Source organism: Mobula birostris, chromosome 7 (assembly GCF_030028105.1).
Source record: "Mobula birostris isolate sMobBir1 chromosome 7, sMobBir1.hap1, whole genome shotgun sequence".
In the NCBI taxonomy this organism is placed as follows: Eukaryota; Metazoa; Chordata; class Chondrichthyes; order Myliobatiformes; family Myliobatidae; genus Mobula; species Mobula birostris.
Window position 1 is genome coordinate 16258228 of NC_092376.1, and position 18837 is coordinate 16277064.

The 18837-nt window shown below is 42.9% G+C and overlaps 1 protein-coding gene across 3 annotated transcripts in view; it reads left to right on the plus strand.

Annotated features, from left to right (window-relative positions):
* Window positions 1-18837, plus strand: part of dhrsx (dehydrogenase/reductase (SDR family) X-linked) — a 365248-nt gene that overhangs the window by 95843 nt on the left and 250568 nt on the right. The window lies entirely within an intron of this gene.

The window sequence follows — 18837 nt, forward strand, 5'->3', positions numbered from 1 at the left end:
AAGAAATAACTTCTGCCATTAAGTCATTTCCGTCCGGCAAGGCTGCTGGGCTGGATGGATTTGGCTGTGAATTTTATAAGAAATTCTGTGATATCCTTGCCCCACTTCTCCTCAGAATGATATCTTGCTCCAAGAGAGATAAAGCCTTGCCTAGGACATTGTACGAGGCTAACATTTCCCTCATTTTAAAAAAAGATAAAGAGGAAACAGACCCGGCCAGCTATAGGCCCATTGCACTCTAAAATTTTGATAGAAAGGTAATTACTAAAATGCTGGCTAACTGACTAAATAAGCATGTGTCATCTGTCACTCATCCTGATCAGACAGGATTTGTCCCGGGTAGGTTCTCTTTTTCCAATGTCAGATGCCTCCTTAATACTATATATGCTGATCATGGGAAAGCTAATGGGGCAGCAATTTTATCCCTTGATGCACAAAAGGCTTTTCACCAGATTGAGTGGCCTTACATGTTTGTGTCACTGTACAGGTTTGGGTTCGGCGAGTCATTTATATCCTGGGTAAAACTGATATACGCCAGCCCAATGCGTTCTATTATAACTAATGGTGACAAGTCAACTCTGTTTCCCCTGCACCGTTCAGCCAGCAGGGGGCCCTCTCCCGCCGGCCCTTTCTGCCGTCGCGGTAGAGCCCTTTGCCTTAAAAATAAGAAGTCACCCAAATATTCTGGGCTTGAAAGTGGGAGGTATTGAAACTCAGTTTATATGCTGACAATGTGATACTCTACTTACAAAACTCAGAAAAGTCAGTCCCTCTTGTTCTAGATTTAATCACCTCTCTTGGCAGCCTATCAGGATACTCAATCAATTGGACAAAAAGTGACTTTGTGCCCCTCTCCACCAACTACACGCGAGGTTTTTTGGAAAGTGTCCCGTTCAAAATAGTTAAAGATCACTTTACTTATCTCGGCACGACAATCCCCAAAGATCCTAAATTAATATTCAAATTAAACTTCGTGGAGTTTATTTCAAAACTTAAACAGAATATAGAAAGTTGGAAAACCCTACCTCTGTCCATGATTGGTCGTATAAATTCAATTTAAATGGTTTCCCTTCCTAGGTTTCTCTATCTTTGTCAAAATCTCCCCATTTTTCTTACACCAGCTTTCTTTAAAGAGTTGGACTCCATAATATTGTCTTATATCTGAATTATAAGAATCACAGGATTTCAAAAATTCGTTTACAAAAGCCCAAGTCTGAAGAAGGGCTGGGATTACCCGTATTTAGACAGTATTATAGGGCTGTCAATGCTCGGGGTTTAATGTGTTGCCAACAGGGGACTCTGGATCACCTAGCCCCTGGGGCTCCCTTGTGGCTCTGTATGGAGTCCAACTCTGTTGTCAATTCCTCCTTGCCAGCCATGCTGTTCTCCAAGTTAGAGAGGCCTGGGACTTACAAAAAGTTTGAGTTTTGTTTTGAAAAATTCCGTCAGAATTCTAAATCGGATTAGGAGCATTCTGAATTTACCAGAGATCTCTGTACAAACACCAATTTGTTTCAATCACTCCTTTCTACCCTCATGGTCAGATAAAACCTACCATGATTGGAGGGAGAAGGGTCTAGTTTCTATTGAAGACCTGTACATAGAGGGAGGGTTTGCAACATTTAGTCTGCTGAAAGAGAAATTTGAGCTGCCTCATTCGCACTTTTTTCATTATTTGCAAATTAGACACTACATTCAATCTAAGATTTGTAAATTTGAAATCCTTTCAGGGAAACATATAGAACATAGAACATAGAATAGTACAGCACATTACAGGCCCTTTGGCCCACAATGTTGTGCCGACCCTCAAACCCTGCCTCCCATATAAGCCCCCACCTTAAATTCCTCCTTATACCTGTCTAGTAGTCTCTTAAACTTCATTAGTGTATCTGCCTCCACCACTGACTCAGGCAGTGCATTCCACGCACCAACCACTCTCTGAGTTAAAAACCTTCCTCTAATATCCCCCTTGAATTTCCCACCCCTCACCTTAAAGCCATGTCCTCTTGTATTGAGCAGTGGTGTCCTGGGGAAGAGGCTCTGGCTATCCACTCTATCTATTCCTCTTATTATCTTGTACACCTCTATCATGTCTCCTCTCATCCCCCTTCTCTCCAAAGAGCAAAGCCCTAGCTCCCTTAATCTCTGATCATAATGCATACTCTCTAAACCAGGCAGCATCCTGGTAAATCTCCTCTGTACCCTTTCCAATGCTTCCACATCCTATGTTTTTTGATATTTTAAAGAACCCTCCTGATTCCAGGCATCTCGTTTCTAAGTTTGTACGTTTGTTTGATAATTGCACTGTAGCGTCTACTGCGAAGAATAGAGATGCCTGGAGAGAGGAGCTGGGCACTGAATTATCTGAAACTGCCTGGGATAAGTGTTTGTCTATGATACAGGCTTGCTCTGTTAACAGCAGGCACCAACTGATCCAGTTTAAAGTTGTCCATCGTCTCCATCACTCTAAACTTAGATTGCACAGGATTTACCCTTCTGTCTCACAAATGTGTGATAGATGCCATGGGATGGAAGCCACGTTGTCACACACCTTTTGGTTTCGCCCATTACTGACTGAATTTTCGTCCAAAATATTCGACTGGTACTCAAAGATCCTTCCCCTTGGAAGCTGGTCTCGCTATATTTGGCTGCTCACAATCTACTATTTGTTTCCCTGCAGCCATACAACAGTCTCTGATGTTGGGGATGATTGCTGCCAAAAGACTTACCTTGATGGAATGGAAATCACCCTCTCCCCATTCCTTTCGGAGATGGATGGCTGATATGATCTCAGTCATACAGATGGAGAAACTTAGGTTCTTGAGAACCAATTCAATTAAAAAATTTTCGGGTATCTGGGATCCATTTCTTGCCTACCTGGACGAGGCCGGGGGCGGAGGAGCAATTTCCCCCCAGCTGATTTCTCACGACCCTCATTTGAGATTTAATGTTTAGTATTTTTGAGCACTTTGTACAATAGGCATCCCTCTAATGTTATGTCTTTTTTTTCGCTTATTTCTTTTTTATATACGTCTGAGCTGGTATGTTTTTGTTGATTTCATTGTTTTGTTTTGAAATTTTTGAAAATAAAGTATTAAAAAAAACAAAATACATTTTTAGCACAAAGTAGTCAAATGGATCATATTATAGTGATTACAGTTTTGATCGTTGGTTCAAGAACGTCTTATTTTTCTTTCAAATGTGGTTCTGCTACTGTTGGAGTCTGTGATCTACATTTTGGTGGTGCGATTTGGGGCCGATTGAGTGACCTGGCACTTTACTGTCTCCGAGGGTATTCTGTGAAGCGTGCTGCCTCGAGGCCAAGAATCCTGGAGACCTGGCGCGAGCCCCTGATTGACTTCATTTCTCATCGATCTTGCCGATTAAAATGCTGAGGAAGATTGAAATCATTGGAGTGAGTGCAGGAGGCGAGTGGGTGCTCAATGCCATCTACCAGCCTCTTGCCCACTGCGTGTGATAGTCTCTCTCTCTCTCTCTCTCTCTTTCTCTCTTGGTGCTATTGGGGGATGGTGCCAGAGTTCTGGGTCTCGGGCAAGGTTTCATCAACAGTTTGTGGATTGGACTCTGGAGGTCACATTATGATGTATTTTTGGTTTCTGTTCGCTCACTTTTTTGCTGCTATTTTGGGCAATTTTGAATCGAGGTGGCCTGTAAACAGTGACACAAGAAAATCCACAGATGCTGGAAATCCAAGCAACTCACACAAAATGCTGGAGGATCTCAGCAGGTTAGGCAGCATCTATGAAAAAGAGTAAATAGTCGATGTTTCAGGCCGAGACTCATCATCAGGAATCTCCTGAGAGTAGTGATAATACCTGGGGTCACCCGTCATGTTTTGACACTGCCTGGAAAAAGGCAGTGGCAAACCACTTTTGCAGAAAGCCAGGAACAATCAAGGTGAAGACCATGATCGTCCACGTAATTGGACACGGCACATAATGACTCAGGGTCGGACTGTGGTCGGGTGCTTCCAGGATGCTGCATCGGCAAGTTCGCAGCACTGGAAGCTCAGCAGGGAGAGTTTTCTTCCTTCTCCCATCTGCGTGAGATGATGGGACTTTCGAGAGACTTTGAACTTTTTTTACCGTGTCCATGGCCTGTTCTTCATCAAGTTACGGTATTGCTTGCACTGTTGTAGCTATATGTTATAATTATGTGGTTTTTGTCAGTTTTTCAGTCTTGGTCTGTCTTGTGGTTTCTGTGATATCACACCGGAGGAACATTGTATCATTTCTTAATGCATGCATTACTAAATGCCAATAAAAGAGGACTGTGTGTCTTCATAATCATAATCATAATCATGAAGATGATGAAAAGACAGACAAATGGGTGATAGCAAATCTACGTAGGAGGGAAGTGATCTTAGAGTAGGCTAAAAGTTCAGCACAACATTGTGGACTGAAGGGCCTGGGTGCTCTACGTTCTATGTAGCCTTATTTATCATTGGGTTAGCACGCAGCAGAAGGCCAGGCATGATACCGTGCCATGTTCCAGAGCCGAAAACTATATATGTGATTATCAATGGCTCGCGGTGCCTAAGTCAAATCAGTAATTAAATCAAGTGACTCGGGCCATGTGAGATTATGAAGGCAAGTCACAAACAATTTGCAATGTGACTATTCACTGAGATTCAGTTGCTACCTTGCACCTCTCTGCTGTGATCGTAATGACTGCCGCACTGAATTTCCTGCACTAAGAGGCAGAATGCAGTTAACTTAGTTAATTTATATTCATTTGATGCAATAAGGAGAGGTTGGACCAACTTCGATTGTTTCCTTTGAGGCATCGGAGGCTGAGGCGGAGAACTGATAGAATCTTATAAAATAATGAGAGCATAGATGGGGGCAGTTAGTCCTTTTTACCCCCAGAGTGACAACACCAAATATGTGGCATAGCTTTAGGGTGACAGGGAGAAAGCTTAAATGAGATTTGTGAGGCAAATTCTTTTACACAGATGTGATTAGTGAACTGAGGCTGAGGGTGTCCTGCTCCAGTTGCTGTTTGTTTACGCTATTTGTTTATTTTTATTGTTTGCACGATTTGGTTTCTTCCACATTGGGTGTTTGACCGTCTTCTTTTTTTATGAGTTCTTTTGTGTTTTTTTGTTTTGTGGCTGCCTGTAAGGAGACGAATCTCAAGGTTGTAAAATGTATACATTGATAATAAAAGTACTTTGAAATTTTGACGTTTAGGAGGTGCTTAGACAGGCTGTGTAAGGGATGGAGAGATATAGCAGAAGGGATTTGTTTAAATTGGCAGGAGTAACACACACACAATGCTGGAGGAACTCAGCAAATCGGGCAGCATTTACAGAGATGAATAAAGAGGATATATATATGGTGAGCTTTCATTGGGTAAGAGGAATCGAGGCAAGAGGTTCAAAGACTGCCTGAAAGCTAACATTGCTGGGCTTGAATCAAAAAGGCAGGAGAGACCGGAGTGTTTGGTGGGCCTTGGTTAGAATTACTTACAGCAACCTGGAGGACAGACGCCGAGCAGTACTATTCGCTGCCCGAAAAAGAAGGAAAATAGTAACAGCAGCTCCATTTCCAGATGCAGCATGGGTTTCAGTTCCTTATTGTGGATGTCTACAGTACTCACAACTTTGACTTAGCAGATACCTACGGACACAACAGAACTGCCCAAGTCTGACCATCATCATCAGATATGACAGACAACCAATATATATGAAGTCTTGAAAGAGATATGAAAAGCACTGTATAAGTTCATGTTATTTTCTGTCCTAGGTGTATTAACAAACACCAGGTCAAGTCAAGGGGAATAAAAGCCTGGTCAACCAAGAACATTTTATGGAGTGTTCATCTATAATTACCTTCAAGATCCTTGTGGAAGGCAACTAAGAACCGAGAGCATTGCTGGGTTTGAGCTGCGTAGGTTGCAGATTAAGGGTGAAAGATAAAGGTAGTGGATTTCTTCCCTAAAACATATGGACATTTCACAGCAATCCAGAATTTTTATAGGTACCTTTTATTCCAGGTTGATTTAATTCCAAAATTCGAATGATTCCCTACCCTTGTGGGATTTGAATTTTGAATCCTGCATTCAGATCAATTGCTTGGGCTTTTGGATACCAGTCCTGTAACATAACCTGTATACCATATTTTCATCTCCCGGTTTAAGATCAATTTTAGTTGCTCACAAACTACTGGCAAGTGTCTGAAATGTTTACAGCATATCTCTTTGAGCTATGAAGTTTTCCAGCCTAAGAAACGTAACTTTTGTTGCTTCCAAGCAACGACTCCTGTTAGGAAAGAGTGTTTACAATTGTACAGACATTGGTTGTTGTACTGCAGGTAGAAATTGCTCAAATGTGGTTATGTTTGTCACATAATTCCTGTGAAGAGCAAAACAGTAATAGCCATTTTAGATAGAATTATTTAAAACGTCTTCCCCCAACCCACCCACCTTACTCTTTACTTGGCTTCACCTATCACCTTCCATTTTGTACATCTTCCCCTGCCCACCCCCCTCCCCCCCAACTTCTTATTCTGGCTTTTTCCCACTTCCTTTCCCTTCACTTTCTTTCCTAGGACACTTTTTCCCAATTCCTTCCTTTCCCTTCTGATGAAGATTCTCAGCCCCAAAACGTTAACACATTACTCCCCTCCATTGATGTTGCCTGACCTGCTGAGCCCCTTCAGCATTTGTGTGTGTTTCCCTTTCTCACAATACCAGGGGGCATAATGCTGAGGTGATTGGGAGTAAGTGTAAGAGAGCTGGATGTCATAGGTTTGTTTTTCACACAGAGTGGTGGCTGTGTGGAAAACGCTGCCGGGGGTGGTGGTAGAGGCAGGTACATTACGGACGTTTAGGAATCTTTTAATCAGACACATGGATGATAGAAAAATGGAGTCTCTGCAGGAGGAAGGGTTAGATTAATCGTTGAGTAGGTTATAAGGTCGTGGGCTGAAGAGCCTGCGATGTGCTGTCGTGTTCTATGTTCTGTAATGATGCTGATCAGATCAGCGAGAATGAGTTTCAGGGCCAGAGGAAGCACATCTAGCTGATCAAAGAAAGGACAGGTTGATTAATTCTATCCTAGGCTTGGGAGGGCAAAGTCTATTTGGAGGCAAGTAGTTTGTGTGTATGGCAGTTTAGGAATTGGTAAAGTAATGACATGGGTGGAAGGGGTACTGAGGGCTATGGTCAGGCTGCAGGTCGAAGGCGCTAGGCAGTTTAAATGGTTCAGCATGGACTAGATAGGCTGAAGGGGCTGTTTCTGTGTTGTACTTTTCTATGACTAAATGATACTTCCTAATGGTGAACACATTGATGTTCAATAACTCTAATAGTAAGGGGGCATGCATTTAAGTTGAGAGAGAGCAGGTTCAAAGAGGATGTGCAGGGTAAGTTTTCCTACAGAGAGCGGTGGATTATGGACTCACTTTCAAGGACTCTTCATGTCATGTTCTTGATACATATTGCTTATTTATTTATTTTGTTCTTTTTGTATTTGCATAGTTTGTTGTCTTATGCACACTTATTGATCACCCAAGTTGGTGTGGTCTTTCATCGATTCTATTATGGATTTATTGAGTATGCCCACAAGAAAATTAATCTCAGGGTTGTGTGGTGATATATATGCACTTCGATAATAAATTTATTTTGAATTTTGAACTTTGGGTATCTGAAATGCACTGTCGTAGATGAAAGAGGAGGCAAATATGATGGAAACATTCAAGAAGCTCTTATATACAGTACTGTGCCAATGTCTTAGGTGCATACTATATATATATAGCCTCAGATGTTTGCACAGTACTGTATTTGTCAATGTGGAGCAGAGAGCAAGTTTGTAAATGGTGAGGGTAGAATGCCGAGGGAGGGTTGTGGGACAGGTGGCAGAGAAGGAGTGCCCGGGGTGGGGTGTGGCATGGGTGCAGATACACCCAGCCCTGAGACAAGGTCTTTTGATTCCAAACAATTAGTTTATTGATCAATACAATGTTCCTGTTACTTCCCACTCCCTCCTCTCTCCCTTCCCCTTTACCCAACCATGATTCCTCTCTCCCTGCCCCCTTCCCACTCTCAGTCCACAAAAAGGACCCGTATCAGAATCATGTTTATCATCAATTACATATATCATTAAATTTGTTTTTCTTGTGGCATCAGTACGGTGTAATACTTAAAATTACTACTGTACTGTACAAAAGTTTGAGGCACCCTAGCTATATAAATGTGCCTAAGATTATTGTACAGTATTGTAGGTAGGTATGTGTTGGCGCGTGGCCAAGTGGTTAAGGCATTTATCTAGTGATTCGAAGGTTGCTAGTTTGAGCCTTGGCTGAGGCAGCGTGTGTATCTTTGAGCAAGGCACTTTACCACACATTGCTCTGCCATGACACCGGTGCCAAGCTGTATGGGTCTTAATGCCCTTCCCTTGGACAACATCAGTGGCGTGGAGAGGGGAGACTTGCAGCTTGGGCAACTGCTGGTCTTCCATACAACCCTACCCAGGCCTGTGCCCTGGAAACCTTCCAAGGTGCAAATCCATGGTCTCATGAGACTAACAGATGCCTATATTGTAGGTATATGAAAGTACTGTACAGGGAATAGATATACATATTCCATTGGCCGGATAGTTGAATTAGCCATTTATTTACTTCATTAATTAGTTTGTCACAACATCGGGTGGCCAAGCAGCCTGTTCTTGTGTTGGCAACACATGTCAAAGTTGCTGGTGAACGCAGCAGGCCAGGCTTCTGCAGATGCTGGAAATGTTCTTGTGCTGTACTGTTCTATGTGTAACCCTCAGGTTCTGCCAGTCGAGGGGAAGACAGTCTCTGGCCCAGCCAGACTGAGAAATCCTGTTTGTGTGGATGCTGCGTGATGTGTTGCCTGATTACAAATCCGAACCGCAAAACATCAGACAGTACACCATATGCAATTTAACTATTAAACCTTATAAATCTTAATCTGACTATAGGATTATTAAAGAAAATAAAAAGAAGAAGGGTCCATTTTAATGAAACAGACTAATGTGCACATTGGAGCTCACGGATTCGCCCATTCGTTCCCCATCAACCTCCTCCGAGCGTCGTTGACGGTCGGACCCTCGCTCCGAATCCACTCCGTCTGCCAGTCTACCAATCCGTTCCATTCACATCTTCTCTCTTCATCTCTTGCTGATAAAAGACGGAGAAACTTCTCTCCCAGACCCACAAGAAAGAACAACATGCCTCTCATTGGATAGCGCACATTCCAAGGCCCCCGTTATCTCTAGTTATAACCCAAACACTGCTGCCGCAGAGAAACCATTACCTTAGCAGTGAAACATTACAGAGAGGCCATTACGTTAGCAGTGAAACCTTACAGCGCGTTACGTTTGTTAACTCAGCAACGGTTATTATAATAAGTTCTTCAATTCTTAGGGAGGTGTTGGACAGGCTAGGAGTTCACTCTTAGGAAACTGAGAGGTGTAGAAAATCATGAGGGACATGGACAGGGTGAATGAACACCATCTTTTCTTCTAGGGAAACGGAATCGGAAGTGAGAGGGCATAGATCAAAGGAAAAGGAGTACAAGTTGGCAGGTGCTAGGTGGGTGGGAGAAGGGGAATGATGTGAGAGGCTCAGAGCAGATAAGATAGAAGAGGTGAAGGGCTGAAGAAGAAGGAATCTAGTAGAGGAGGATAGTGGAGCATGGGAAAAAAGGAAGGACTACTTCTTCTCTTCCCCTATCCTTCCTATTCTGTCTTCTGCTCCCTTCCTTTCCAGTCCTGATGAAAGGTCCCGGTCTAAAATTTTGACCGTTTATTTCCCTCTATAGATGTTGACAGCCCCACTGAGATCCGCCAGCATTTTGTGTAGTCCTTAAGATTTACAACATCTGCAGTTTCTCTTGTGTAACTATTTTAGATGGTTGTGGGATTCAAAAACCCATGACTGTAACCTTGAAACTAAAATTACGCTGTCCAATTATGGTGATGGATGAGCTTTTCTTGAATGAAATAATAAGTACCTGTCTCCTTCCCCCTAAAAGCACTTGATTAAAAATTTTAAATCTTAAGAATTTATTTTCCTTTGTTGAGTTAAACTCTTAAAAATGAGGAATAGACTGGTCAATATACCACCTAACTCCAAGAAAATTACAAAAAAAGTTTTATGATCACTTATTGTACTATTTGATGTGGAGAATAACATATCAGAAGTTGGACAATTTTGACACACGGGAAAGTCTCCAAAAATGACATCAAAAAACAAGATGGCCGCCAGCAGAAAAATGTCAAAACTCTGACTGATAACTATCAAATTGCAAGTTTTTTAAACCTGATGTTTTAATGAATGCTCTTTTCATCAATGTTTTTCAAATAACAGTAGTTCCTGGAATGAAAGTTGCATTTGTACTGATGTCATGACATCATCAATGTTGTAATCAAGGGACAGCTCTGGTATTAAGTACTGATGTCATGCTACATAATATGCTACCTTATGGCTTCTCAGATGCAGTCTTATTCATCATCCTCTTCTATGACTGGCTCATTTGTCATATCGTCACAGCTGCCATCTTGGGAATGCCCACATGCACTGGTACATTCCAACCCATGCTTTCTGCCCGTACGCTTTAGCGTATCGCACCCTCCCAAGCAGTTGCAGTGAATCGTCTGAATAAGTGCCTCTGGAGCGGGCCTTTTGTCTGTCATCACTGGAATGAGTTTTTCCCCTTCTACCCTCCATCCCCACTCAGACAGCTCCATTTCATCACTACAGCCCATCCACTCCATAATCTGGTAGTAAGTTCGCAGGAAATGAAATCTACAGGCCGAGGTGGTTGGTGGCAGTCTTTCAGGTGTGACGAAAGTCTTAGCTCTCGCAATTTTCTTGTAGAGCATATTGTATCTGATAGATGCCGGGGAGCTGTTCTGATTTCCATTGAACAACGCCACCATTTCCCTACAACCATTGGTTTTTACAACATCCTGACTTTGCTTTGGTGAGCAGAACACTTTCGAACAGTCTCTGATTCCCTTTTCTTTCTTGATGATTCTTTGGAACCCTGACTTCTTTCCGATCCCAAATACTCTGGACGTTGAGTCGCATCCGGTAAAGGCATGGAGAAACAATAGAGCATTACAAGCTGCTTCTCCGAGTATCTGCTTAAGGACCTTGATATTATAGGCATTTGATTTCGCCTTGTCCGAGTGGAAATAGAGTTCAGTGCAGTTTGTTACCGCTACATGGTAGAGCAAGAGTACGAGGAGCTCTGTGTCTTCTCCAACGAGGGTGGTAGATTTGAAAGCAGACATTGTGACGGCTTCTTTTGCGATCTCAACGTCGGCATCTCCTTCAGCTTGAATCACTTCGCAGCCTCTCTGTCGCAAACATTCCATGATGAGCTGGATAATTACCTGCTTGTTTGCCTCATTTGACAGGAAGTCCTCCTTTTTTCCAACAAATTTTGTTGCCCCTGTAATGTTCACCTTGTTCGTATTCAAATTTCTACTTCGACGCTGATGAGTACAGTCCTTTATGCTTGGCCCAACCCCATAACCATCAAACACTACAGTGGCTCTGGCATAGTGTTTCACAGTGAATGAGGCGTAGTCATCTGCAATTGAACTATAGGTGTACCCCTCCGTCCACTTTAAGAGGTGCAGAAGTGATCCCCCATCTAGAACATAGTGATCTGTCACTGGAACCGTCTGTGTGACAGCATTGTCCGATTTGGAGGTGACATAGTTCTTTATCGATTCTGCCAGTTGTGGCTTATCCGGCTGGCGCAAGATGTTCTTTGCTTCAAACAAAGACATCGGATAGGGACAGAGTTCATAGTTCATCACTTCGTCTAGTCGGAGATCACCTGTCTGTGACACAACTAGGAACCTCTGGTTTAACAACGCTGGATCTATGGTACGGTCTTCAGCAACTTTGACATGGATGCTAGTGTCTTGACCTTCGAACTCGTTTTGTGCGAATACGAGAAAACAGAGTGTCCGTCCATCTTCCTAACTATGTCATTTTCTATTGCGAACAGGTCATGTACATTGAAATCCTCATTTGCATAAACCCCCGTGATGATTTATCATCCGAAAATGGCATGAAACAGTCCAGTTTTGCTGCGACTTTTTCAAGGTCAGCCTCATCTCTACTCACTCTGGAGGTGGACAACTCCTCATGTTCACCTGTTGTGTAAATATTCGCGTCAGTTCTTGCATGGCAAGTTTGTAAGAGGATGACACAGTGGAAGACATAGCCCAAACTGCTCTCTGGTGCTCTGGCATCCCACTTCCTCTTGGTTTTTTAGTGAGCGCATTAGTGTCTGTTCTATCACAAGATCAGAGCCAAGGCCAGCCCAGTACTGGCTGCTGCGTCTGATTACATGGAACCCAGACTGGGACTTCCGATGAACCTCAGGGTTGTCATCCTCCAATGCATGCATCTTCTGGAGATAGAGACGAACTGACTTCAGATAATTTGGATGACCAGCGGCTGCGAATATCGGCAAGCAAGCTGAGATGGTACTGAGATGCATCTCCCATGACCCCATTCGATCGGCTGCAACAAGTGCACTAGCAATCCCTACCATGGTAGCCTGGTACCATGGATGACAGGGAGCATTGGTAGCGAAACCTAAATTGATTGAAGCAATAAGACATTTGTATTAACAGTGACAATACTATGATGTTATGACAGGATGTCATATGATGTTATGAAATAATGGTTCATAGTTCTTGCGATAAAACACACACTGTGGGTATTCCCATTCACATTTTATACCACAATTATGGCACTACCATTGTTAGAAATGGTGAAATGTAGCAAAATAAGACAGATATGGGTCCGATTCTTTTCATTGGCAGCCATTTTTTAACGTCAGATTTTTTTACTTTTTTACTTTCCCGTGCTCCGTTTCTGTCCAACTTTTGATATGTTTTTCACTATGTCTGAAAGTACAAGAAGTGACCATAAAACTTTTTTTTGCAATATTTTTGAGGTAGGGTTATTTTGGCGCTATGTTGGCAGCATTAGAGATAAAATACAGATTTTATTTATTTATAGGCATTCAGCGCGAAGTAGATCCCTCCGGCCCTATGATCTGCCACTCCCCTTCAGCAATTCTCCAATTTAATCCTCGCCTAATCATGAGACAATTCACAATGACCAATTAACCTACCAACTGGTATGTCTTTGGAATGTGGGAGGAAACTTGAGCAACCGGAGGAAACCCACACAGTCATGGGGAGGATGTAGAAACCTCTTACAGGCAGTGGCGGGAATATGGGATTGTTATGTTACAGTTTTACAAAATATGGATTTCATGGAACTTGAATTGTTGTGTATGGTTTTGGTCACCACTGTGCAGGAAGGATGTGACGGGAATAGAGAGAGTGCAGATGAGGTTCTCCGGGATGTTATCCGGAATTTTTAGAATATATTCTCTCAAGAGTGTAGTGTAGTTGGAAAGAATTCACTTGGAGTCTGGGGTCTGAGGCAGCATGGTAACACGGTCGTTAGTGAATTACTTTTACAGCAATCACAGATCAGGGTTCAATTCACACCACTGGCAGTGTCACAGCCCGCACCAAGTCCAGCTCCTTTAGTTTCTCTGCAAATAAGCATCTCGCTGTTGAGGTAGACCTGCAGTGCTTTAAGTTCTTAATGTCCAACAGCGTTTTGCCATCATAAAAAATGTTGATAACATCTTTTGTTGACTCTGTAGAAGCCATTGCATCCAAGCGCGCTATTGTCTTACTGGAAGACAGTGATGGTCTTTACCGATGGAAGCTGCCTTCTTGAAGTACCATCTTTTGACAGTGTCCTCAATCATGGGGAGTTTTGTGTGTGTGATGGAGGTGGATGAAACTGCAACCCTCCGAATCCTCTTTCGATCCTGCACATTAGAGTGTCCGTACATGGTGATGATGCATCCAGTTAGAATGCTCTCCCTTGTACATCCATGGAAATTTGATAGAGTCCCCTAACAAAATGAGATGAGACTAAGGAAAAGAATGAAAGCTTATATTTGTTTAGCATTTTTCATATTCCTTTCAGAAGGTGCTGATGTGCTCCAAAGGGAATGAACTATTTTGAAAAGGTGGACAACTTCTTTGTTTTAAAGGGCAGACAGTCAAAGTTCAAAGTTAATTTATTATCAAAGTACATATATGTCACTGTACTACCCTGAGATTCATTTTCTTGCAGGCATACTCAATAAATCCATAATAGAATCAATGAAAGACCAGACCAGCTGGAACGTTCAACCAGAGTGCAAAAGATGCAAACTGTGTAAATACAAAAAGAAAGAAACAATAATAATAATAAATAAATCGGCAATAAATATCGAGGACATGAGATGAAGAGTCCTTGGAAGTAAGTCCCATAGGTTGTTGGAACATTTCAGTGATGGGGTACATGAAGCTGAGTGAAATTCTCCCCTTGTGGGTCCTGAGTACCTTCTTCCTGATGGTAGCAGTGAGAAGAGAGCATGTTTTGGATGGTGGGGGTCCCTGATGATTGGTGTTGCTTTCCTGTGCATTGTTTTGTGTAGATGTGCTCAATGGTGGGGAGGGCTTTACCCATGATGGACTGGGCTGTATACTTTTTGTAGGATTTTCCGTTCAAGGGCATTGGTGCTTCTGTACCAGGCTGCATCACAGCCTGGTGTGGAATTAATATGCAGTAAGGCTCACAAACAGCACGATGGTAATGACCAGATAATCCATTAATCAAAGTATAAAGACTAGTTAGGACTTCGAGAAGAATTACCTCAGCTTTTTACGTAATAGTATCTTTTGATCTTAGAAAAGAGACAGGGTCTTAGTTTAAGGTAATATTTAAAAATATGCAGATATGCTTGTGATTTTAGAAGTTGTGTTTGTGTTCAAATTATAAAGGTACACAAGTTTGCATTAGCCATGGTGTCTGGATATCGCTTAAGGGACACAGACTTGCTGCTAGCTGTCAATGCTATTTCACTGTAGGGTCTAATTCAATTATTAAACACCATTTGAAGTGAAAAAAAATGTTTTGATTTTGCTCTGAAAGATGAGAACTTGTCCCTTTGCATAAATTTCAAACCCTTTCCCGTCTAATCTGTCTGATGAATGCTACCTATTATAAAAATAGAAGTTGAAGCTGTAACGATGGCTCAGGCGAACTGACAAAGCATAGAGAATGGATTACTTAGAAAAATGGAATCGATTAAGGCTCGTTATGGTTTTGATTACTTTGTTGTAACTTGGTTGATTTGTCATTGTTCAGCCCCAGTACTTTGAGACACAAATAACTTAGGTTAAATTGTGACGTTAGTATTTACACTCAGTGGCCACTTTATTAGGTACACCTATAGAGCTGCTTATTAATGCAAATATCTAATCAGCCAATCATGTGGCAGCAACTCAATTGCATAAAAGCACGCAGTTCAAGAAGTTCAGTTACTGTTCAGACCAAACATCAGAGTGGGGAAAAATTTGATCTAAGTGACTTTGACCGAAGAATGATTGCTGATGCCAGACGGGGTAGTTTGAGTATCTCAGAAACTGCTGATTGCCTAGGATTTTCATACAGAACAGTCTCTTCAGAGAATGGTGCGAAAAGCAAAAAGCATGCAGTGAGCAGCAGTTCTGTGGGCCAAAATGCCTCCTTAATGAGAGAAATGGCTAGACTGGTTCAAGCTGACTGGAAGGTGACAGTAACTCAAATAACCATGCGTTACCAGAGTGTTATGCAGAAGAACATCCACCTTGAGGTGGCTGGGCACCAGCAGCAGAAGACCACAGACACACTCTCAGTGGCCACTTTAGTAGGTACAGGAGGTCTAATAAAGTGGCCCCTGAGTGTATGTTGTCAAGGGTTGAGCATCATATTTTTGATTTGAACCTCAGTGGCTGATCTGCAATCTTACTCATCGCTGATTTAGATTATGAAGACACGCAGTCCTCTTTTATTGTCATTCAGTAATGCATGCATTAAGACATGATACAATATTTCCTCTGGTGTGATATCACAAAACACAGGACAGACCAAGACTGAAAAAAACTAACAAAGCCACATAATTATAACATATAGTTACAACAGTGCAACAATACCATAACTTGATGAAGAAGTCCATGAGCACAGTAAAGTTCTAAGTCTCTCAAATGTCCCACATCTCACGCAGATGTAGAGAAGGAGGAAAAACTCTCCCTGCCATACCTGACCACAGTCCGACTCTGAGTCATCCGAAAACTTCGAGCTCTGATCAGCTCTCCGACACTGAGTACTGAGCGCCATCTCTGTCCGAATGATTCGATCTCCTTCTCGGTCGCCAACAGCAGGCAAAGCGGGGAATTTTGAGGCCTACCCTCCGAAAGACTTCCCCACCGCACAGTAACGACAGCAGCGAACGAGCGTTTCAGAAATTTTTCCAGATGTTCCTCTGTGCTTTCATGTCCATCTTCATCAAATCAGAATTGTCCACGGCCCCTATTTAACGGATACAATATCATTTTTCATCAGAGGGCTGTGCACACGCGGCGCGCTGCTTCTCTTCTCCTCTCGCCATTATCCTTGTCCTTGGAAGGAATGGCAGGCATGCTGCTTCACAACAACAGCAGCAGAACCCACATTTTACCAAAGTTGTGTGTAGATTAACACTGATGGTCAAGCTTCTTATGATGCTGATGCCTGACACAAAAGGATTTTCAGAAGCAGCACCATTGAAAGATTTTCTGAAATCCAGGACAACAGACACAAGATGCTGGAGGAACTCAGCAGGTCAGGCAGCATCTATGGAAATGAATAAACTGCTGACTGCAAAGGCAAGGGGAAGAAGTCAAAGTTAGAAAATGGGGCAGAGGAAGGAAGTGCAAGCTATCAGGTGATAGGGAGATCAGGTGAGGGGGAAGTGACTGGTGGAAGGTGATAGATAGAAAAGGTGAAGGGCTGAAGGAGAAGGAATCTGATAGAAGAGGACGGTGGGCCATGGAAGAAAGGGAAGGCGTACTCCTCTCCCTCTCTCATAATTACTATTCTGGCTTCTGGCCCTTTCTTTTCCAGTCCTGGCCCAAAATGGCAAATATTTCTTCCTTTCCATACTGGCTGAGTTGCTCCAGCACTTTGTGTGTGTTACTCAAGATTTCCAATATCTGCAGAATCTCTTGTGTATAGAATTTGCTTTGGCCGACTCAACCACATTATTAACGATGGGTTAAAACACAGTATCTTGCTCTGGATTTCCTTTGGTCTGTCTGGGTACTCAGAAATGCTGGGTCCTTTCCTGTGGAATCAGAGAGAAAACAAATACTGAGATGTTGTGTTTGTGAAGAGGGCTTCATGCCATAATGGATATTATTTTGTTCTTCACTGGAATGAGAATATAATGTTAATGGTAAGACTCTTATCAGTGTGGAGGATCTGAGAGATCTTGGGGTCCGTGTCCATAGGACACAAAGCTGCTGTACAGGTTGACAGTGTTGTTAAGAAGGGGTATGATGTGTTGGCCTTCATCAACCATGGGATTGAGTTCAAGAATTGTGAGGTAATTCTACAGTTATAAAAGAGCTTGGTCAGACCCCACTTGGAGTACTATGTTCAATTCTGGTCACCTCACTACAGGAAGGACGTGGACACTATAAAAAGAGTGCAGAGGGGATTTACAAGGATGTTGCCTGGATTGGAGAGTGTATCTTATGAGAATAGGTTGAGTGAATTTGGCCTTTTCTCCTTGGAGTGACAGAGGATGAGAGGTGACCTGATAGAGGTGTATAAGATGATGAGAGGCATTGATTGTGTGGATAGCCAGAGGCTTTTTCCCAGGACCGAAATGGCTAACACGAGGGGGCATAGATTTAAGGTGCTTGGAAATAGGTACCAAGGAGTAAGTTTTTCACATGGGGAGTGGTGGGTGCGTGGAATGCACTGCTGGCGGGGGAGGTGGAAGCGGATACAATAGGGTCTTCTAAGAGCCTCTTAGATAGGTACACGGAGTTTAGAAAAATAGAGCGCTATGCGGTAGGGAAATTCTAGGCAGTTTCTAGATTAGGTTATATGGTCGGCACAACATTGTGGGCCGAAGGTCCTGTAATGTGCTGTAGATTTCTATGCTCTATGTTCTATGTTCTAACATTCAGTACATCCCAAATTTCACATTTCTGTTGGTGGTTGATGCTTCGACAGAAAATAAGGATTATTTCCACCCCCGTCTTCCAATGGAAAGCCTGGAACTGAAACAATACTTCACGTGTGAATTCATCGATGTCATTTACTGCATCCAGTACTCCATCTGTGGCCTCTCTACATGAGTGAGACCCAATACAGATTGGGGATCACTTCATCGACTACCTTCGCTCTGTTCCCTGTGTATCAGCCAGGGGGTCTGTGTGGCCAGCCACTTTAATTCTATTTCTCATTCCCACACTGATTTATCTGTCTACGGCCAGCTCTGCTGTCAAGTTGAGGCTAGACCATGATTGGAGGACCAATGCCTCATACAGCAATCTATTTTGGTGGTCTTCAGCCGGACAGCATCTTCGATATCTCACCCATCCTCTCGCCTTTGTTTTCCCTCATATCTGAAGTCCCTTCACCCTTTTCCTACCCCCCTTTGCGCCCTCATCACCTGCAGTTTCCTGCCTCTTGTTCCCCAGGTCCTTAATCCAAAAGACTCAACCTCTGTTACACTCTTTCATGGCCTCAGTGCCAGCCTAGAATACACGCTCGAGACTCTGGAGCTGAACACCTCATTGCTGTGCTGAAAATTATGACATGACAAACTGGGAGTGTCTACCACCCTTCCCCCACCCGGCCCGACTCTTGCATTGGCGAGGGTCTCGAGGAGGTCCCTGAGAATGATCCCAGGAATGAAAGGGTTAACATGTGA